The 24,289-nt window shown below is 34.6% G+C and overlaps 1 protein-coding gene across 1 annotated transcript in view; it reads right to left on the minus strand.

The window, feature by feature from the left end:
- LOC101893603 (protein Star) overlaps positions 1 to 23,560 on the minus strand; it is a 106,196-nt gene extending 82,636 nt beyond the window's left edge. The window contains exon 1 of the mRNA XM_059121170.1: positions 21,672 to 23,560. The gene's annotated coding sequence lies outside the window, so the exon portion shown is untranslated. The remainder of the gene's footprint in view (positions 1 to 21,671) is intronic.
- Positions 23,561 to 24,289: the final 729 nt, after the last annotated feature.

Below are 24,289 nucleotides of genomic sequence, written 5' to 3' on the forward strand. Positions count from 1 at the left end.
AACGATTATAAAATCCGAAATAATCACCCTCTCACTCTCTGCTAACACAAGTTCTGCTGTGAAGGTGGGATATATCGGTCCATTCCTTCTGGTACCTCCCCCAAAAAGGGTCAAAATTTTGAATATCCATGAATTTATGATTTCGCATAAAATTGGATATAAATTTTAGATTTTCTTGTATAAATATTTTTATCTTATTAGATGAAGTATAAAAATGGAATACTTTGATCGACTGTATATGGTATCTCAAGCACATTTTAAAATTTTCTAAAAATTATCACATTTCTCATATAGAGTGAAAGAAGTAACCAATATGATCCAAACTTCGCACGTCGCAATATTTCTATCCTTTTTATTTAGGTCCGATACGAAATGGACAATATTGGGTCATTGTCTTTGCTATAGAAATTTATCTTCGCATTACTTGATAATGTGAGAAGTAGGTTATTTTACCTTTTATTTTAGAGATAACCCATAATTTTCCACCTACAGGTAATGCAAAAGGTAGTCTCTTTACATTACCTTATAATAGACTATTCGGTTCATTCAACTTCCAAATTTTTTGGTGGGATTCTCATTTGCAAACTCTCTATATCTCCTCCTCTCTCTCTTTCTCTCTCTCTCTCTCTCTTACATGACATTTAACACTCTTGTCTCAATAAACGATTTAACCACAAATATGGGACAACATTAAACGAAAAGGAAGGACAATTATTAAAATTAGGTAGGTATATCAAAATTACCAATCTTTAATAAAAAATAAACAATGTAAAAAAATAAAAAAACAACAACAAATTAAAAAAATAAACCACAAATGATGGATAATAGCAATGGTATATAGAAAGAGAGCAACGTATGTCTGGTAGACAACTAAGAGAAGCACCACAAATTCAAAACCAAAAAAAAAATAGCCAGAATTACTGAACCACAAAAATTAAACCTGAAATAAACACGAAATGTGGCTAAAAATACAACAAAGTTCTCAGGTGTTGTTGTTGTTGTTTCTGGTTGCAACAAATTATAGGTAATACAATCAAGCCATCATATTAATGCAACATGCTACCAAAACACATGGGGCATAGCAACAGCCAAAAGCTAAAACAAAACAACAACAAAAAAGCGGAAATTAAGAGAAAGGTTTTTTTATTCTGGCTGTGATGGTGATAATAAAACAAAACATATTTGTTTGCTGTTGCTGCCGCTGTAGGTGTTGTTGTTGTTGTTACTGCTGTCATTATGATTTTGTCGGCTTATTTTATGTTGCCATTGTTGTTATGCGTTCTACACGTGCATATTAATCATCAAACTTCAATTAAACCACACCATTATTGCTCTTTCTATGACTTTTACCCATGTCACAACAAACATGTCACAACTCATTAATGAGTACACTCGAAATGAGAGACAAATGAGAGCCACCCTCCTCTTCTCTGCATAAATTAGCAGGAAATGTAATTTTAAAAGGGTGCTTCATTTGAGGAAATTTGAAATTGGTAAATCCATTCGATTTACACAAATCGATGACTAAAATTTGAACATTTTGAAATCAACATTTCAAACAATTCATTCAAGCTTCATAGCTATGGGTATTTGAACAAATCACAACAGCTGGTTGCTGATGCGTTCCCAATGCAGGCAAGCAATTCCAAACAAAAAGCCTCAAACTCAATACGCAAAACAAAAGAAAACAATTCCTAAGTAATTTCCCTTAACCCAAAAAAACCGTCTTCATTACCAAAAAACGACATCAACATGGAAAAAATATAAGAAATGAAGAAAACAATAGAATCAAAAAAAGAAATCATTAGAAAACCGTTTTTGATTACAAATTTGATTTCAAGGGGAATTTCGGTGACTGACATTTGTGTTGAGGGAACTCAAAATTAAAAATTACAATCAAAAAATTGTGAATTAGGCTAAAGTGCTGCTTAGGGAATGGAGAAGAATGAAAAAACAAAAGAAATCAACAATGAGTCGAGTTGTACTCCATTTGGTTTGGCTTTTGTGTTCGCTTTGTATGATTCCATAAACAATCCATAACTTAATTTTTTTCTTTCTTTCTCCACTTTTTTGAAAACCGGAAAATCCCACTGTTATGATGTCGCATTGCCATCCCTGGTTGCCATCAATAAAAACTCTTATGGCATGCAGCACACATATGTGAGTACTTATTATTTCGTCGTTTGTTTTTTAAGAGTCTTCTTTCTGACAGATGTTGAAATTTCTAGGAAGAGGAATGTAATCAACTTTCTTTCTCTCCATCTCTTTCTCTCACTCACTGCTGCTGTTTGTTTTTAAGTCTCTTGATATGACTTGTCTAGTTTTTGGGAATAGTTTAGGGTTTTCTCTCACTTGACAACAGGGGATTACAGAGTTGCCAGTTATTTTATTCCCAAATTCAAGAAATCTCCAAAGGAAACTGACTGTATAGTTCAATTCAAGAATTGTTTAGATAATTTCTCGACCTCCAAATTAATTAAGGGAAAATCATGATGAAATCAATAAAATTCACTTTGATGCTTTATAAAAAACTATGAAATTACATAAAAATATCAGTAACGTTTGAAAAAATTCCTATTAAAAAAAATGTTCGCTAAAACTAAAACTAGGTACTCTGCAAGGAAAAATCACCAAACCCCTATAAAAACTCCCAATTAAATTCAAGAAATCTCCAAAGGAACCTGATTCTATGGTTTATTTCCCGAATTGTTTAAATAACTTCTCGATCTCTAAATTAATGGAGGTTAAAATCATCTAAAAATCAACAAAATTCATTCAAATCTTGAATAAAAAAAACTATGAAATTATGTAAAAATATCAGTAAATTTTGGAAAAATTATTTCCATACATTCATGATAGTCAACAAAAAACCTACTCGCCATCCTAAAACTAAAACTAGGGCCCTCTTCAAAAAAATCCCACAAACTCCTTATAGAAACCCCCAATATTGGCAACACTGTAGCGCCAAACATGATCACTTGTTATCTGATATATTCCAACGAAAAAAAGGACACGCGTTCAACTAGACCGTGTAGCGGAAAAATACTATCCTCAACGAAGTGTATTTCCTTTTTGGGTCCTTAAGAAGATGTCATTTCATTTTGTGTGAGTGTGTGTTTTGCTTACCCATATTAAGTGTTAGGAATTAAAATAATAACACCACTCACAACCTGCTGCCGCTGCGACCGACCGACCTGACTGCCACCGTATGTTGTGTATTTGTCTCACTCATGTCGGCGACAGAGAGACATACACAGACAGACACAAGTGTTTGTCGTCTGTCCGTCGTTGTCGTCCACCGTCATTAAGCATCTGTTCCAATTAAACAAAAACAGACTAAAAAACGTCAAGTATGTATGTACATGACAGTGTGTTCATCTGACATGTGTGATTATTACTAATTTTTACTGCGCTTAGTAGTAGCTGTTTTTGTTGTTGTTGCTGCTGCTGGTGATGTTTGTTTTGATGGCAGTTTAGTTTTAAAAAGGAAATTGTCATAGGAAATTAAATATGGACTTAGAAAAGAGCAAGAGAGAGATCGAGAGAACTAGATCTAGTTTAAGTGTTGTCAACTTTGGAAATCATAATCTTCAAAGGTTTCAATTTATATATGTTTAAAATAGTCAGGTTGAAAATTCAAAAAAGCTGGAATAATAATAATGTCCACAGAAAATTAGCCAAAATTTAAAAAAATAATAATAAAAAAACGTTTTTAGGAAGACTATCAGTAGAAAGTAAAAAATCTTAAGTTTTGGAGACAACCAATTCGAAATAAATCTATTTGAAACATGAAATAGCGGTATTAAGTTAGGTTAGGATGAAGTTAATATGACCTCCATAATGTAAAATCTATAAAAATATTAAAATATTTTTGAAAATTGTCGTCTTGAACTCGTAAGGTACCAAAAATACCAAATTTAAGAAGAACCTTGCCTTTTGAATTATTTGATTTCATTGATATATGGTGGATATTTCCAAATCTGTATCTATAGGGTTCATGTTTTGCTCCATTTTTTCTAGCCTCAACATTTTTCTGTACTAAAATGTGTGTGATAATAAAGGCCGTAACGACCTTTCAATACCCTCCACCATTTAGAAGGGCCATGATAAATTTCAAAAAAAATGGTCAATAAATAAAGTTTGAATTAAAACTGTTATATATAGGGGCTTTAGGAAGACCTGGACCTGCATAAGTAATTTTTTTGTCACAGGTTGTAATGCCAACTCCGAACTTCAAACACGAAATTTGAAACAATTTCGTTTAATGATATTACTAATATCATCAAAACACCGAATAAAGAGAACTACAGTTATATGTGGGCTATACGAAGACATGGACCTGCATAGACAATTATTTGTCATAGCTTGTAGTTCCCATTACGAATTTCAAATACGAAATTTGAAACAATTCACCAGAAAGGTCGTTAAAACCATTAAAATACAGAATATCGGGAGGTATCGTTATATTGGGGCTTTACGAAGACGAGGACCTGTATATGCAATTTCTTGTCATAGGCTGGGGTACTCTTAGACTTAGAACTTTACGCTGATTCAGAATATATGTACCTTAAGCTTAGCATTTTGAGGAGCTACAAACGGAATGACAAAACCCTCCAAAAAAAAAATAGTGGAGAGTATAAAAACTTCACATTGGCATCAATAGTTTGGCAATGGCCAATTATATTTCGATTAAAAAATCACCAAGGTGACAACACTGTCAATAGAGAGTAGACTTTGGCAATATTCAATTTCACCACTTCGTTGGTGAGCGTTCCTTTCTCCGATATAAAATCATGTTTTCAAAAAAAAAAAAAAAAAAAAAAAAAAAGCTCGAAAAAAACTCGAAAAAGTGACATGACTCTTTGTTCGAAAAAAATCGCCCAATTGACAGCACTGTCAATTAGTGAGTTGCCTTTACTTTTAATTGCGACGGGACACAGTGTATTTGTGAGAGAGTTAATGGGTTTATATTTGATTTTTATATAAAAAAAAAAAACACGAAAAATTTAAATCACTGCCTAATAGAGAACAGTTCATAGCCTATGAACAGGTCACACAGAGATTTCATCTGACTACCAATTTTGTAGTGAAAATGCGTTATTGTCAGAGATTTGAAAATTAAAAAAAAATGACACAAAAAATAACACAATTATAAGTTTGTTCATTTCGGCAAAAATCTATATTTTTCTGCGGATTTTTTTTAAGACTGAAACATTTTTGGCTACTCCAATCCCCCTTGGTTCACTATAATACATTTCTTTATTCTAAATCACCTCATACTGCCAAAACTTGAAAATTCGTGTGGTTTGGGGAATAAATCACAAATTTTTTTGTTCAACCCTTTTCTGTTGTTTCCAATAATAGCAACAGTGAAATTTAAGAAAATCGCCAATTTGTCATCACTTCCTATAACAGAGAATACGATAGTGAGAGCGTGTTTCTCTGAGAATGCTAATGTCATTCAAGTTCTAATTTTTCATAAATTTTATTTAGTTGACGCCATCCATGCTAAATGACATTTTATGTCACAAACTGTTGCTAGTCTGACAACAAAAACAACAACATATAGTAATGTGTTATGTTAGTTGATTGTTGGTGATTAAACACAACAGCAGCAACAACAAGAAGGCTAACAATTAGTGGCCGGTTTAAGGCAGATAAAACAAAACAAATCAATTCTCATCTTCTTGTGGGAAATGACTAAGTCAGAGAGAAATTCAAGATGAGTTTTGCGAGGGGGAGCGAGAGTGTAAGAGACGCCGTCCATTCACTTGCTTACTGTAATTATTCAATTGTCTTTGATTAAATGTGCAAATTTTTCCCGTTTGTTGGTTATTACTTTTTTGCTTAGAGATTTATTTTAATTTGCCATCTAATCACAACGATTATTATTATCATCGGCGTCATCTCATCAGCCATGAGATGGCAGAGTGTTGTCATATAAACATCCTCACGTCTGTCTCTCCTTTCTTGTGGCTCATCTCCTTCAATTCATTCAGGCCATGTAATCTCTGTATGTTGTTTTTTTTTTTTTTTTGTTTAGTTAAAACGGAAATTACAATTTATAAACGATTTACACATTGCTATTATTATTAGTTGACCGGCGACTCTAGGTTAGCTTCTTGATTTGTTAAAGAAACAGAAACAAGCCACCAACTACAAATATATATATGTCTGTACATATGTTGGTATGTTGCCATGTGGAAAATTTATTCAAATTACCCACCACTCGGGAAAATTGTAAGAACACAAACAAACATAAACTAAGAGCTTTAATAAGAAAGGGGAATTCTACTTTTTTGAATATAAAATGAAACACTGACAAAAATATGGCAAAGTTTTCTTAATAAGAATCTTGGTTAAAAATGGAAATAAAGCTAAAGCCAAAAATCTTAAGAGACTGTCCAAAATTAGGTTTGACAAAAATAATTGAATATAGAGAAGAATTGTAACAATTTTTTTAACTCACCAAATTACCGTGTGAATATAATTAGGTACTGACCTGAAATAAAGAAAATATAATTAATATATAATCATGCCCGTGAAGATAAATTTTAAAATATAAATGCAATGCGTTGGTGCGCAAGGGGTTAATTGAAAAATAGTTTTTTTTAATATTAATGATTTTTACCACTTTTTTTGGATAAATCAACGTATTTTTAAATTAATTTAAATTAAATTAATTAATTAAATTAATTTAACAGAAAAATGACACAATTTCCCGACGAGGACGAATAACCAGAGTGGTGTTGGCGGTAGGGAAACTGCATGGAATGCTGAATTGCACAAAAACTATGCTAGCTGCGTCATTGAGGCGGGTCTTAAATGAAAGGTCTCGAGGAGTACTTTCTGGCTATATATGCCTTATATTCCCAACTGATTTCAGATAATCGAATTTTTTCGATTTTGTAACCAAAGTGGCGGTTTCGGTAGGGAAACTGCATGGAAAATGCTGAATTGCACAAAAACTATGCTAGCTGCGTCATTGAGGCGGGTCTTAAATGAAAGGTCTCGAGGAGTACTTTCTGGCTATATATGCCTTATATTCCCAACTGATTTCAGATAATCGAATTTTTTCGATTTTGTAACCAAAGTGGCGGTTTCGGTAGGGAAACTGCATGGAAAATGCTGAATTGCACAAAAACTATGCTAGCTGCGTCATTGAGGCGGGTCTTAAATGAAAGGTCTCGAGGAGTACTTTCTGGCTATATATGACTTATATTCCCAACTGATTTCAGAATCCTTCAACGGTCTATGTGCAACTTCACAAACTAAAATTTGAGCGATGTGCTTCTCTTCAAAAAAAAAAAAAAAAACAATGAAACGTTATTCGCACACACACTCATACATATTGTTTATCCAGAACGTCTTCTGTACATTGCCTACTATAGTAGGCAATCATCAAACAAGTTCCATCTGAACGTTCAAACTTGTTCGAAATTGTGTCCGTAATGTATTCAGTGTTGCCAGCCGCTTGCCTAGGTAAGTGAGGCAGTTTTGGACTTTGCCACTGTTATGATTATTGATGCATTTTGGATCATGGATACGAGTGTAATTATTTAGATCATAACAGGGGACTAGTTTTTGTGCATGTTTCCATGGAGTTTCCCTACCGAAACCGCCACTTTGGTTACGAAATCGAAAAATTCGATTATCTGAAATCAGTTGGGAATATAAGGCATATATAGCCAGAAAGTATTCCTCGAGACCTTTCATTTAAGACCCGCCTCAATGACGCAGCTAGCATAGTTTTTGTACAATTCAGCATTTTCCATGCAGTTTCCCTACCGAAACCGCCACTTTGGTTACAAAATCGAAAACATTCGATTATCTGAAATCAGTTGGGAATATAAGGCATATATAGCCAGAAAGTACTCCTCGAGACCTTTCATTTAAGACCCGCCTCAATGACGCAGCTAGCATAGTTTTTGTGCAATTCAGCATTTTCCATGCAGTTTCCCTACCGCCAACACCACTCTTGTTATTCGTCCTCGTCGGGAAATTGTGTCATTTTCCTGTTAAATTAATTTAATTAATTAATTTAATTTAAATTAATTTAAAAATACGTTGATTTATCCAAAAAAAAGTGGTAAAAATCATTAATATTAAAAAAAAACTATTTTTCAATTAACCCCTTGCGCACCAACACATTGCATTTATATTTTAAAATTTATCTTCACGGGCATTATATAATCATTTTTTTTTTTTTTCAAATATAATCAAACGTATTTAGATTGATACAAATCAGGTAAAATATGTCCAAACAGGTCTACTTTTTAATTTTTTTGCCATTATTTTAGCCTCAAATGGTTGTCAATGATTGGGGGGCTGGCTACAAACACCTAAAATAGCGATAAATACAAACACCTGACATGCCTACAAGGGACTTCGACAAAATATGGACTGATATTGATTTTTTGTCATCCATTGAGAATCTATAATACGAAATTACAACCAATTAGTTTTGAGTTAGGGTACCATCCTTGGAAAAATTAGAAATATCAGGAGGTCAATTTTGGGTCTAGACACAATTTTGAATGGAAATGTTAACATAGTCGGGCAACTTGAGAAATATTTGAACCAGACACTTGTCCAAAACCATCCAAAATTATAAAATCTGGCGAGACCGATGTGCAGCTTCAATATCACAAGGGTCAACACAATAGAATCCCAATTAAAAATTGGAAAAATGATGGTGAAATTGCGCAGGTACCTGTGTACGGAGGATATTATTGAAGTCAGACGTGTGAAATGCTGTGAGGTCAAACGAGTACTCGCAAGAGTAGAATCTACTTGATTTCCAGCAAACAATACTCCCATTCGAAAACGAGCACAGCATACTCGCTCTTTTTCGTGTTTACTCTTTTTTCTATGCCGCACGAATAAGAGTTAATATGCTTTCCTCTTTTTCTAGTGAGAGTAATATTCGCTCGAAATCGTGGTATTTCGTCATTTTCTGAATCTGCAATTCCTGGCTTTTGTTAACGTTCTCCCTCCCTCTCCCCCCTTCTCTCTCTCACACACTCTTAGATTAAACTCTTACTCTAATTGGAGCATTGCTATTTTTAAAACAGAAGAAACTTGGAGCTCTCCCACATAAATCAAAAGAGTGGAGAGTAAACTTCGTATAAAGTTCGCACTCTTCTCGAGCTCCACGCGAATGTGTTGTATTCACGAATAAAAAAGAGCAAATCTGAGCTCCTCTTAATGGAGAATCCAGTTATGTAGACCACTTATGCGGGCTTCTATAGAACATAAGGCCTTTTAAAAAAACTTCTATGAAACCGATAATCTCTATAGAATAAATTTATAAAACAGAAGACCTAGTAACGGGACTTTCATAGAGTAGATGACCGCCTGAGTGAAAAACTTCTGTAAAATAGAAGACTTTATAGACTATAAGACAGAATGAAAGACCTGTAGTAAAATATATCTGAAGAGAGTTGAACACACTTCTGGAAGACATCTTAAAAATTTTTCTCTAGAACAAAAACACATAGAGGAGGACTTCTGTGGAGGAGAAGACCTGTTAAGATTAATCCTATGGAAGATTTTTACCATAAGAGGACTTCTATAAAATAGGACGTCTACCATGAGAGGATTCTATTGAATTGAATTGAAGAGATGTATTAAGAGTTGTATATACCTCTGGGAGACATTTTAAGAAAATTTCTCTAGAACAGAAAAACTTATAGGAGGGCTTTAATAGAATATTAGACTTCTTAAGAAGAATCCCAACGAAGAAATTATAAGAGTACTCCTATAAAATAGAATGTCTTTTATAAGATTTCTACAATAAGAGGACTTCTATAAAATACGAGGTCTACCATGGGAGGACTTCTATGGTATAGAAGACCTCATGAGAGGAATTCTACAGATAGAGAACCTTATGTGAGAACTAGTATAGAACAAAAGACCGCATGAGATGGCTTCTTTAGAATAGAATGCCTTTTCAGAGGACTTCACATGAGATGCCCCTGGGATTGCTCCCTTAGAATAGATGACCTCCAATAACAGCTTCCATAGAATAGATGACCTTCTATGAGGGCTTCCACAGAATAGATGGTCTCCTATGAGGGTTTTCATAGAATAGATGACGTCTAACTCATAGAATTGATCACATGTGAGGGCTTCTGTAGAGTAGGATTTCATCTGCTTTTCTTTCTAAGCACTTTGTAGAAGTGGAAGTCACTTTAGAGAGCTTTTATAGAAGACTGCTTAAAGGTTTTCTATTTGGAAGGCCTATAGTTGCCTACCAAGGCATAGAAGGCCTCCAAAAGAAATCATTTTCCTTAGTGGCCCTCTTTGAAGTATCCTTTAACATATATGACTTCTATTGTATAGAATCCCTCTTGAAAACCTTTTATCTTATGAAGAAGACCTCTGATATGCCCTTTAAGTCTTCAATATTAAATTTTCACATTCACTTTTATACCTGTTGCATTCTTTCGGTGTTGAAATGTTTTAACAGCAATAATCACAAAGAACTCGGAATATGAAGATTCGCCGTTGATTATTTCCACCTTTTTTAATGTTTTGGGTTGTCTATTTTTGTTGATGAGTTCTTCTTTTTTTTTTGTTTACAAGTTCATATATTTCTAAGCAGTATTGTTCTGCTGTTGTTTTTTGTTATTATTTCTTTTTTTATTCTGTTTTCAAACAAAATGCAAATTTTGTGTTAAACAGCAGTTTTCTTTGTGGTTAACTGGTTGGTTGCATAGTTCCATTTTTATATTTTTTTTGCTGTTGTAGTTTTTTTTTTTTGGTACTGCTTGGTTCATTCTATAAAACAAACATCACGTTTGCTTGGCAAAGAGGCGTTTCTTAGCCCATTTACGTAAAGCGCAACACGTAAATTCAATCAAATGCGCCCCGAGGGGGGAAAGACGAACAATCAAAGAGAATACATTAAAAATTAGAACTAAAACAAAACATGCTGTTTTCCGATCTAAATTTAAAATTCGATTTCGGAAAAGTGGCTTTCTTTTCATGCTGGAAATCACCCATCCCATCTCATCTCTTCAATCATTTTCACATTGACAAATGAAAATGATTTCCGAAGGTGGTTCCAATTTGTTTGCAATAATTAGTCATTTGTCTATTTTAAATCGCTTAGATATTTAAGATCTTGAAAATATATGGCGAGATCGGCCGGCTGGCTGGCTAGCTAATTTCTTATTGTTTGTCTAGCTAGCCGGCTGGCTGGCTGGATGAATGTTTGTGGGTTGGTGGTTGGTGGCTGGTGGCTGGTGGCGACGAGATGAAAGCGTTTCACCAAGAAACAGACAATAATCTTTTGACGCCATAAAATAAAATCACCAATAAATCTTGGACCACACCACCACCACCACATTTTTAACAATTCACACACAGCTCAGCAAACAAAAAGCAACAAGAACAACAACAAAAGAAACAAAATAAAAAGCTTTAAGAAAATCAACACTTGTTGGCGGTAAAATATTAAGTGGCAGACCAGCCAGCCATAGCTAATAAAAAATATAATATGCAAAAAAAAAATAATTTGCCAATAAAAACAACAACAACAACTACCACAAAAAAAGATAAAAACTATTGAAAGAAATATTTAAAAAAAATCAGTTGAAATAAGGAAACCGGAACCCCCAAACACCAACAGCAGCAGCAGCATGCTGCACACCAACACAAACACACTCTCGCACCCCCCCGCCCCCCTCTATAATCATCATTGGGATGGCGTTTGCGGTGGAAAAATACGTAAATGTATTGACTTAAGACTGTCAGCCAGTCAGCCAAAGTCAATCGGATTTATGAATGAATTGAAATGATATTGATCTTGACCAGTGTTGCCATAGTGGGTTTCTATATTTTTTTGGAGTATTGACAGCCATATTAGGGCATTGGTAAAGAGTTTAAGACAGACTGGAGGCTTTCCATTGGAATAAATGACCTTAAAGAGGGTATTTTGTAGAATGGAAAAATTTTTTATGGTCGATTATGGAATTGAAAATATATTTGAATGACTTCTAATGAATACAGAAGATTGTGAACTCTTTAAGAGAGTTACCGACACTAGACATCTTTCATTTTTTTCTTGACAATTCTATAGGATAGAAAACGTCTTAAAAAGTCTTCTACAGGATTAAATGTCAATGTCATGTCGTCAATAAGCTTCTCTGCAGAATTTCTGAAATCCAAAAAAAAAAAAAGGTTAGAGGTTCTATGCGAAAAGTAAGACCCCTTAAAATGTATTCTCACGAAAAACAGGAACATGTAAAATTTAGTCTGCATACACGTAGGGTTTGTCCTTCGGATTTAATAATTTCATAGCAAATGCCAAAAGTGCAGAAAACTCCAATCTTTTGAAGTTGAGTGGCATTTATGTTGTAATTAGAGAATTCAAGGTAGTAATATACTTCCCCCTAATAATCGTATCCTAAATTAAATTGTTGTGTAGTTTTTTTAGCCTAACATCATTGCAGAGGCGTTGTGGGTCAATGCTTCTAATAAAATCATATGCCAATCTGAACCGATTTCAATATAATTTGACAAATTTACTTTTACTGTGACGAAATTTGTCACAATTTCATTTAAATTGGAGATACATAGCGTATTTGGTGCATCAAATATACGAAATCGACCGAAAATATATATGGGAGGTATATCCAAGCCTCAACCGATTTCCATTTAATTTGGAAAAATTATTTTTGTACCAAATTCGTCACTTGTTCCGAATTTCATTGGAATCGGACATACATATCGTATTTGGAGCATCAAATATGTGAAATTGGCCGACAATATATATGGGAGCTATATCCAAATCTTAACCGATAATTTGCAAAATGTATTTCTGTACCAAATTCCTCCACACATTCACACATAGCGTGTTTGGGACATAAAATACATGAAATCGGCCAAAATATATATACTGGGTGAGATGAAAAAACTGCAACCAACTTCAGACTGCTGTCATTTCTAAGCCACTCGTCCGACAGCTGTTAAAATTATTCCGGTGACAGCTCATTATATTGTTTACAAGCGTACAAAAGCATTTTGATGAGAATTCTCCAGAAAAAAAGTTACTCGTGATGTAATTCAAGCGTGATAGTGTGATTCCTCTATATTTGGCTGGAAAACCACAAGTGGCTATTGTTAGAGCACTCCAGCATTTAAATGTGAATAAACCTTTTGTGCCTCGTATTATCCCTCGTTACAGTGATACTGGTAGAAAGTGGAGGGAAGAAAAAAGCAACTTAAGAAAGTGGAGGGAAGAAAAAAGCAACTTCAGCAGAAATGGTTCGAAAAGTCAAAAAGCGACTTGGTCGAAACCCGCATCGCAGTGGGCGAAAAAATGGATCGTGAGCTGAACATATCGCAATAGTTCATTCGGCAAAAATTGAAAAATGAGCTCGGGGTAAAGCCATTGAAATTTGAAAAAGTGCAAGAACTTATACCGCAACAGACTCAAAAGAGCTAGAGTAGATTCGCTTGGCCGAAAGTAAACTGCCGAATTTGGTTTTCTCCGATGAGAAAACATTCGTTGTGCAGCAGTTTGTAAACAAAAACAAAATGATCGCTTTTACTTGTCAAAGAGGTCAGCTGAAAATGTGCACCTTCGGTTGGCCACCAGATCTCAAGCACCAGTCATGGCAATGGTGTGGGCCGCCATAACAGCCGATGGTCGATCTCCGCTCGAATTAATCGACCGTGGCATCAGAATAAATGCCGAATATTATCGCGAAAATATTCTGGAGGGTGTATTAAATCTTTGGGCACGCAAACATTTTGGCCGCAGACCTTGAACATTTCAACAGGACTCAGCATCGTCGCACTCAGCACGCGCCACCCAAGAGTGGTTACAAAATGAGGTTCCTCGCTTTATTTCCAACGCACAATGGCCGGATACCAATCCGTTGGAAACCCAAAATCTCCGGATAACACCAAAATATACCAATCCTTGTTTTGGAAAGCAAGGTTGGCACTAAAAAATACCAAAGTGTCGATCACCTCAAAGAAGCGCTTCGCCGGGAGTGGACCAAAATACCGCAGAGCAATATTCGAGCATCGTGTGAACGTTTCTTTGGCCGTTTGAAGGTCATAATTCGTGTCAAAGGTGACTAATTCGAACAAATGTAAACTTATTTTAAAATTGGACGCTATTCCCGACATGTTTGGTTTCATTCAATGAAATTTAAAAAAATAGTAAAAATTAGTGCATTTGTTGCAGTTTTTTATCTCACCCTGTATATGGCCACAGAAAAGGAATTTCATTGAATCCAGAACCGCTTAAAATAGAATACCTCTAAAAAGTTCTGCTATGGAACAGAAGACACCTTGAACTACTTTCATCCCATAAAAGTCTTAATTCCTTCTTTAGTACAGACGACCTCGTCAAGGTCCACGTGTTTACTGGCTATTCTATTTCCAATAGCTATTTATTTTTTGCATTCACAACGACAACAACAAAAACAATCGATTTAGCCAAGACATTTATTTGTCTTTGCCAATTTTTTTTATAATTTATTGGCGGTATTTTGTTTCATTTGTGAACAGAAATATTTTCAAGTTTAAATTATCAATCAATTTGTGACCGAGTCATCCGAAACTGACTGTGAATAGTCAGTCACATTTCTTAAAAAAAGCTACAACAATGTCAAAAATTACAAAAAAAAAACAATAAACAAACAGGGAAATACTATAACAACAAATAAAGTGACGTCATAACAAAATGGAGGGTGTTCGGTGACGATCGTTATGAATTTCAACGCAGGTATGAGCGAATGTGTCATGCATAGGTTACTTGGAATCCACAATGAATGAAGACTACAGCAACAAAAATAACGAATAACACCAACAACAATAATCCGCAGGCCCTGATTTTTTCACCAATGATCAATTGCTATGGTCTTTTTTGTTCAAAGAAGTAAAAGCAATTTATTGTTGAAAACAAAATTACAATAGTTTCACCTTGGCGTTCTGAATTTCTACTTGGCGGAATTTAATGAGTAATATTTTTTTATAACAAAAAAACACCACATTGAAATTGTCATAATTCTAGAAATAAGAGCACGCACAGTCAGCAATACCACCGTATTTTTTTAATGTAGGTAGGTATTTCGATACATACATGAATAATACCTATTCACTCATTCATTAAAATGGTCAAATTTTATTAATGAATTTCGGGGTTTTGTTTCATTTTTATTATTTTTCCACATCAACACCTTTAATTAAAATCGAAAAATTTTAAATTATAGCATGAAATTAGATTTTTCTACACAGTTTCATTCATAAATTTCTAATTTGTGATTTTAAATGGGTCACACACTGTGCGTGATGGACAGGTCACCCAAAATCTGGTGTCTGTAGGAAAACTGTATTATTAAATCGTATCTCAACTCTCTTCTCTCTCCTTTTTCCGTTTAAAAATGAGAGAATATTACCTTTGAGAAATGTAAAATATATTTGAGATGTTTACATTTACCGTTAATTTCTCAATGGAATTATATAGAGAGAGCGATCTATGCACAAGACGTGCTTGATGATGATTGATATGTATCTAATGTCAGCTGAGTAAAATAAAGCCAACAGGCCACACATCAAATCTATGCCATAAATAACTCTCATCTATTGATTTTAAACATAAAAAAAAACAAACTCAATATTTCACACAACTCAAACAGGTGAAAACCACAAAAGAATAAAGAATACCTACAACTAAAGCCACAAAGCATGGAGTGTCTATACTTTCCTCGTTTTCACAAACCACAAATGAAGATATTCCAAAGGAAAAGAGAATAGGAAAAACACATTAAAAACTAACCAGAGTGTAACTAAAAAGGGTGGAAACCTTCAGTTTGCCTACTTTAGCCCTCCCCACAAGCCAACTTAAAGAAAACCAAACGACATGAAAATATTCGTATTGAGTTGTTTTCATTTTGTGTAGGGTTTTTTTCGGGGCTGAAATTATGACTTGCAAAATTTGTGGGATTATTAAAATCACCACCACCACCACCACCCAGTCATCAGTCGAGTACAACTACCGTTTGTAATAACAAAACAGCAAATCATGTTGGGAAAATTATTAAAACCATAAGAAAAAAAATGATCCCACGCTGGGCATGACTACCGTCTATGGTAGGTGAGAGAGGGAGAGGGTGATTTAATGTATCCCGACAACGGCTCGAATAAATCAAAAATATGAAATCATAAATGAGGTTACGTGACCAAATGGGAAATAAGCGAGCAAGCAATGACATTTGGAAAACACCTCCATAACATTGTCAAAATAAAAGCGGGCGTTGAGCAGCAAAAGAGGTAAATTGTAGCAGAGCTATAATGACGTTTAGGTGTTTTGTTTAAAATGACAAGATTCTTGGTCAAATTAGGACTTTTAATGGAGAATATTCCGTATATAAAATACTTTTGGAGGTCCTGGAAGATCTTTAAAAAAACTTTTAACTAAAAATGGCTATATTGTTAGCCAAATCAGAGCTTTTAATGGAGGGTGTTCCGTATAAAAAATACTTTTGGGGGCCCTGGAAGATCCTTAAAATAACTTTTAATTAAAAAAATGACAAGATTGTTAGGCAAATTATAGGTTTTAATGGGATTTCTTCCATGTAAAAAATACTTCTTGGAGGTCCTGGAACATCCTTAAGACAACTTCTAATGATGAATACAAAATATTGTTTTCCTCCATTAAAGGCCATCAAAGATATCTTCTTCTGTACTATAGTAGAGTTATGTAAGGACTTGTGTTCTAAAGAAACCCCCTAAAATGACCATGGCATGTCTCAATTTCATAAAACATCCTATGAAGGGGTGCCTTAAGAAGACCCTAAAGAATACCTCCAACTCCATAGAAGACCTTGAGAAGGCCTTTTACCCAATAGAAGACCTTCTATAGAAGGCCTTGAGAAGGCCTTTTACCCAATAGAAGACATTGGGAAAGCCTTCTACTCAGTAGAAGTCCTTGGGTAGGCCTTCTAATCAGTAGAAGACCTTGGGTAGGCCTTCTACTCAATAGACTACCATAGGGAGGCCTTCTTCTCTATAGAAGTCCTCAAGAAGGTCTTCTGCTCTATAGAAGACCGCAAGAAGGTCTTTTACTCTACTCCATAGAAGATTTTAGGAAGGTCTTCTACTCCGCGGAAGAACTTAGGAAGGTTTTCTACTCTAGAGAAGACCTCAAGAAAGTCTTCTACTCTAGAGAAAACCCCAAGAAAGTCTTCCACTCTACAGAAGACCTCAAGAAGGTCTTCAACTCTACAGAAGACCTGAAGAAAGTCTTCTACTCTACAGAGGACCTCAAGAAGGTCTTCTACTCTACAGAAGACCTCTATATAAGACCTCAAAAAGGTATTCTACTCTATAGACACTCTCAGGTAGGTCTTCTATTCTAAAGAAGACATCAAGAAGGTCCTCTGCTCTATAGAAGATCTTATGACGGTCTTCTACTCTATAGAAGGCATTGAGAAGGTCTTCCACCCTATAGAAGACCGTAAGACGGTCTTATACTCTATGTTAGTCCATAAAAAGGTCCTCTTCTCAATAGAAGATATTTCAAATGTCAACTTCAATTGGATTTCTGTTGAACTTTTGTTCTCCTTGGCATTAATAAAGAACATAAGAAAAAAAGACTTTGGTTTATTGCAGTTTAGTATGGCAAATTGAACTTTCAACCTTATTCCTTTCAAAGAAGGCTCTTAGCGGGTCTTTTATGTAGTGGAAGATCCTTAACATGTATCTACTTCTATAGAGGTCTGGTATTCCAGGCAAGTTTTCTAAGGTATCTTCCACACTAGAGAAGGCCTTTAAGAGGTCATCTATTCTAGAGAAGATCTATGGAAGTCTGTCGAAAGGAGAGACCTTAGGCCTTATACAAAACCTTCTATCTCCAAAGGACCTTAAAAATAAAAATCCATAAATGTCTTCAGAAGGACATTTAACCACTGGCCCCCTTTATGTCAACTCTTCACTTGGCTTTCCGTTTGAACTTTTGTTCTCCTTGGCATTAACAAAGAAACAAAACAAAAAAGCTTCAGTTTATTGCAGCTCAGTATGGCAATTTGAACTTTTAACCTCATTCCACTGGCACCAATCCCAACATCAATTTGTTGTTCCTTTTTTTTGCAAAATTTATTCCGAATGTGTTTTATTTTATACAAATACAAAATTTGGCAAACACTTTTTCCAAAGGCTTTCCTCTCACTCGTTTTATAACATAGAGGAAAATTCAAACGCAATTGTGTTCCATTCAAGATGAGGTAGTTATGATTGTCGCCATTCCCAGTTCGAGACATTAAAAACCACAGGAAATGATTTCTTTTCACATACAAAAGATTGAAATCGAAAGCAGGGCAGTGCAAAGTTTTAATAGCTTCGGAAAAGACGCAGTTATTTTTCCAAAGATTTTCGCTACACACACATGCCGTGATTCTGGGTAATGACGATGAAAATTTGCCAAATGGAGGAGAACAACAACAACAATTCATTGTCTGCAACAATCGTCATTAAATCATTAGATTTGTTATCGTCTCGGTGGGTATGTTTACAGCAGCGAACAAATGAAATGAATTAAGGACACTTTTCTTACGATTTTTCCATAATTCGTTTTGTGACACCACCCGCTTGGACAGAAATGAAATGGTTCACATGGTTACCAACCAAAGCAAAGAAATGGTGTAGGGCACACATACACATACAGAACAAGTGCCGGGTGAGCCATTAAGGGTAACAGACCTAAAACAAACACACACACATGCATTTCATAACTGAATTTTATCGTGGAAAATGGTAAGAGTAGTTTGTTGCGTTTGTGGGTTTCCAATATAAATATGTCTGTTGTTTATTCGAAGGTTTGTTCTTTTATTTTCGGTATTTCTCAGGTTGTTGGTTGGTTGTTTTCGAAACATTTTTATTTTGTTGTTTATCTATTTGGCAAAATCTATGGCCAGCTCCATGTTAGGTGGTTTCGTCATTGTCATTTTCATTAAAGTAGCGGTGGTTGGTTGTTCATTTCGTTGGGTATTTTCCAACACCAACAATTTTATTTACCTGTTTATATGAATATTATTGTTGTTGTTGTTTTTATTTTGTTTATAGCCCATGATGAGCTTGTGCATTTTATGTTTTCGGTTCTGTGCCCTGTTTGTGGCTGTGCATAATTTTCTTTTTGGAACAGGTTTTCTTTTTGTTGTTTTTTTCGTACCGGAAAATGCGCCAAAATTTCCATTTTGAGTGCAGTTCATTTGAGACACCTTCTACTTTTTTTTGGCATTGTTTGCTCGCCTACAAGTGTGTGTGTTTGAGTGTGTGGGAAACAGGAAGTTGCCAATGTTGGATAAATTTCGTGAAAAATGTTCCTTGGGAAATTGTTAAAGAATTAGGTTTTCTTGGAAATTTTGCGGCGCGGCAAAACAAAACAGAAGTTGCTTGGAGTAGTAGATCATTTAAGGGATCGGAATTTGATGTCGGCGATGGTAAGCAGGGAATTTCAATATTTCCCAGGACATTTGGAATTTGTTACAATTTTCCCACAGGACAATTTGGATGAAATTTTTGTTGGGAAAATAATTGGGGATGATTTGGGACAGAATATATATTTAAAGAGTCGTCTTAAAAATGTATTCGATAATATAAATCAATAAAACCTCCTATTCCATAAAAGGCAACTTTAGAGTTTTTATTCTGTCGACTTTAAAGTTGTATCTTTTGTTCCCGACATTAGAAAAAAATCTTGTCTACTTCTACTCCAGATTTCGTTGATATTTTCGATTTTTAGAGATCTTCGGAGAGGGTTTAAAATATATAGGAGACCTCTTGTGGTCTTATTTCTATACAAGGCCCGACATAAATTAAACTTTCATAGAAATTGGTTTAACGTTTATTTTATTGTAAATAGTTTGGTTCACAACAATATAATTACCTCCCTAAAATCTGATCAGTTTTGTGATTTTTTACTCCCACTGAGTTTTTAAAATATCGAATTTCGGACACTTTTTTGGAAAATGTGGGTCAGCTTATTTCGAAGCATTAATATGTATTCCCTGAGGACCCAAAATACAACAAATCTGCCTCAGAGTTTGGAATGAAACTTTCGAAATCCAACCTATTACGAGATGTCACATAGTGAGCACATATTAAAATTTTGTCTGAAGACAGGAAAGGATAAATCCTCTGAACTCCTGAAAGACCAAAATGGCAACTATATGTGAAAAATCGGCATTTCAGAATTGAACAAGTAAAAAAACAATAAGTTCGTCCGGGCCGAACTTTTAATACCCTCCACCTTAGGGTAAAGGAAACATTAGAAACTATATTATGACCCACAATAACAAATTTTTAGACAAATCCGCGAAAAAATGTGGCAAAAATCATAAAAATACCGAATATCGGGAGTTGCCGTTATATGGGGCTATTAGAAAACGCGGACTTATACATACAATGTTTGGCCAACGGAACTAGACCCCATTATGGCCCCACAAATACAAATTTTTAGACAAATCTGCGAAAAAAAAATCATCAAAATATTGAATATCGGGAGGAAACGTTATATGGCGGCTATACCAAAACGTGGGCCGATATATCTCATTTTCAATACCAACCATCCTAGGTACAATACTAATTGTTGTATCAAATTTTGAAGCTCTACGTCAAATAATGTGGCCTGTATCGTTATTTCAAGGGACAGATATTGTTAGATCGACTCAGATTTTTATGCTGATCATGATTATATATGCTTTATATAATGCTTAAGTACTGAGGTGAACAAATAAGGATCTATATTGAAGCTAGAAACATTGTGAAACGGAATGCAAGGCATTTCAAAATCGATATCAGAACGTCGTTTAAAACCAGTACAAGAAGTTAGATGCAGTCTGTGGACTCCGATATCGAGACCTGATTAATCGTCAAGAAAGTACTTTTCATAATCCGTCTTCAAAAAGAGCTTGTCAAAGAAGTTCAGGTTTCACATTCGATCGACAGATCAAATATAAAAAATAGCTTTTTTTAAATCTCACAATTTATGGCTGCAATATTACAAGTCCTGCCTATAGCTGTACATATAAGAGTCAATGTTCGGTGAAGGCCGGTTGCATAAAAATCTAGGATGAATCTAAGGACGAAACAAACTTCAACAAATGTAGATCTAAAATATATTGCAGCTTAATTCACTTAATGCTTGGTTAATCTATTTTTTGCCAGCAGTTTCTTTTAGAATGTCTCCAGAAATCATGAAAAACAATTAGATAAAATAGAATCGATCTAAATTAGTGCTCATAATGGAGTTGACCCTGGAGTGCTAGAGAAAACTGATGCCATCGCCACCCAAAAAGAGACGGATTAATCAGCCTAAATTGTATTCCCCTACATTATGATCACATTTATCGATTTTGTTTTGGAAGTGTCTCATGTTGGACTTATTCTTGTCTTCGACTTTTAAAAAGTTGTATATAAATGACTGGAGCACATACAGCTTGACCTTATAGTCTTAAAAAGTACAAATAGTAACGGCAAATTAATAAAAAATTAATACTTCCCAACTCGCTGGTCAAAATTGTCAATTTGTTTTACATTTTAATTCCATTTAGTGCCCTCTCGTGATTAAAACTGAGTCATTTTTTGTAAATACAGCCCTAATTGTAAATTTCCACTCTCATCGGTCTCAAAAATCCTTGTCACTAACTTACCTGAACTTGATGATTAATAATTATAATCCACAACACTTTCAGCTAATCCAATAGAATAGTCTGAAATCCGCAAGGCAAATGTTGAAATTTCTATTAATTCGTTTTTTTTTCACTCGCGAACACTTGCAATGATTATTTCGAATTATTTTAAAAATCCGGCTTGTCCTTGCGTGTGTTTTATTTGCTCGCATACAATCCAATGAAGTAATGCCAAACGACTACTGTCACAGAGGCAGGCCGCTGGAAAACACCTGCTGGAAAGGATAACACCAGCCAGTAGTCAGCCAGCCAACTAGAGAGGACTTCGGCAGTGGCAACGATGTCCGGACTGATAATCGTCAACTAAATACGCGATTATAAAACGTGACCGGCTTTTTGGCAAAGAAATCTCCAATTTGCAAAAACAAAAAACCACGCACGGCAACAACACTTTCAATGAGAATGATAGAAATGAAAATCTCACTAACAAATGAGGAGATTTGCAAATAAGAGAGAGAGAGAGTCGTATTTTTGTTGTTTGTTTTTCTCCACACAGAGAGTTGGATTGCAGCACAACACGATGTTTCGTTTGTTTGTACTTTCTTTTGTTGTTATTATTTTTTTTCCTTTAGTTTTGTGGAGAATTGGTATTTGTTGGTTGGAGAGGGCTCAATGGCTCCCCATGCAGTTACCACCAAGAAGATGAATTACAAGAAAAATTCTCCAAAATAAGATTTCAAATGACAGAGACAGCACAAGCACTCACTCGCTGCTGTCAATGGAGATGATGTTTGAGCAATTGTTGTTTTAACTGTATTTGTTTGCTGTTGTTGTATGTTATTCTTTCGTTTGATATAATTTTTTGTTGCTTCGTTTTAATGATTTCTTGAATGGAAAGATGAAGACACCAAGTAAACAAATACACACACTTTATTTTTTATAATGCTTCTTCTTCTTCTTCCACTATTCTGCTTTTACGTTTGGTTGGTTTACGTTTATTTTGCCTTGGTGTTGGTTGATGTACACAAAATAGAAATGTAAAGAAAAAACACCAACAATTTTTTTGACAATTTCAATTAATTTTAACGTTGTTTATTGGGATTTGTTTTGGAGTTTTTGTTTCAACACAATTTTTTTAGCTTTTCTCGTTAAATATTTCTAATTTAATTTCATTTTAATTTTACATATTTCACTATTATTACACACACGCATATGAACATACACTCACACACATTTAGACACTGTTTAGGTTGGTTAGTTGTTGTTTCTTGGTTTTGGTTTTGTTGTTGTTCTTGCGATGGTTGGTCTGGTTTGTTGGTTGGTTGGTTCGTTGGCGTTACGTTTTGGTATGAATGAAGACGACAACGACGTCGACGGAACGGCAAAGAAATAATAAAGCAGGAGAAATAAATCGTAAATGGGAAAATCTCAAGAAACGTACCACCAAAAATATTCTCTATGAAATGATCGGGAAATTTTTGCACTTTGTTTTTTTTTTATTTCCAGAAAAAGAAATATATTCACGCTTTCAATGGTAGGTCTTGCAGTTTCACTTGTTTTTCTTTTTGTTATTTTATTGCCACACTTGCTGCCATAAAATATTTTTTCATTTCTTTTTGTGGCTGATACTGCTGCTGGCCAAAATATTTCATTCGTTTTATTTCGTCCGGTTGTTAGTTTTATTTCTTTTCTTTATTCCCGCACACACTGAGGTTTGTTTTTACCGTATTTCGCCAGAACATTAAATAGAAGGCACTTTTTTAATTCTATAATAGAATCGAATTAAATGTTTCTTAATTTTTTATTATTGATTTCATTCGGCCTTATTTTCACACAAAATTTGAGAAACTGTCATCCGTCCGTTGTGTACCCGTTCTCTCTCGTTCGTAAATTCTCACAATATGATGGCTGTGTGTGTCAAACAGAGCCACAAGCCGCAGTCGGTAAACAAATGGGATGAGCCGTCATCGATAACGGCGTTGTTCAATGAGACAGTTCTTGCCGCCGTATGGTTTCATGGTAACGGCTTGAAATAAATATTATTGTATTGAATTGTAAAATTTGGGATATTATTCAATTCATAGAAACAAAGTGTTTTAAAAGAAAATGCATTACAATATTTTAGAAATGAAGAAATAGAGAAATTTAAAAATAATTTTTTCAATGGGACCTGGGAGTGGACTATTGGTCTTTGAAAATATGAAATGAAAAATATGTCCTTTATAAAATTTTTGATCTGACATTTCTTTGCTTAATAAAAGTTTTCATTTCACAGAACAAGAATTGAGGCCCTGTTTGTAATAAATCGGTCGTTCAAAAATCGAATTTTTACTAATAACTGCACATCATTTTAGATAAATTGACAAAAAATCAGAGGAACACGAATAGTTCCAAACGTACAACTTAATGTGGTGAAAATGAGATAATAGCCAAGTTCTCTAAAAAATGGCATGTTTATTTCAACTCTCTTTCTGTTTTAGAAACTTAGGATTGAATCCCACATTTATTTTTTGTGAGAAATTAAATTTCATAAATAAGCCGTCTTAGTATTGCCGCCGTCAATTTCTTATTGCATGCCTCGGTTGTACAAATTAAAATGTCTCTCTCTCTCTTCTCATTCCTCTCCCAAAACAGTTGTT

The sequence above is a fragment of the Musca domestica genome, unplaced genomic scaffold (assembly GCF_030504385.1).
Source record: "Musca domestica strain aabys unplaced genomic scaffold, Musca_domestica.polishedcontigs.V.1.1 19, whole genome shotgun sequence".
NCBI classification, from domain to species: Eukaryota; Metazoa; Arthropoda; class Insecta; order Diptera; family Muscidae; genus Musca; species Musca domestica.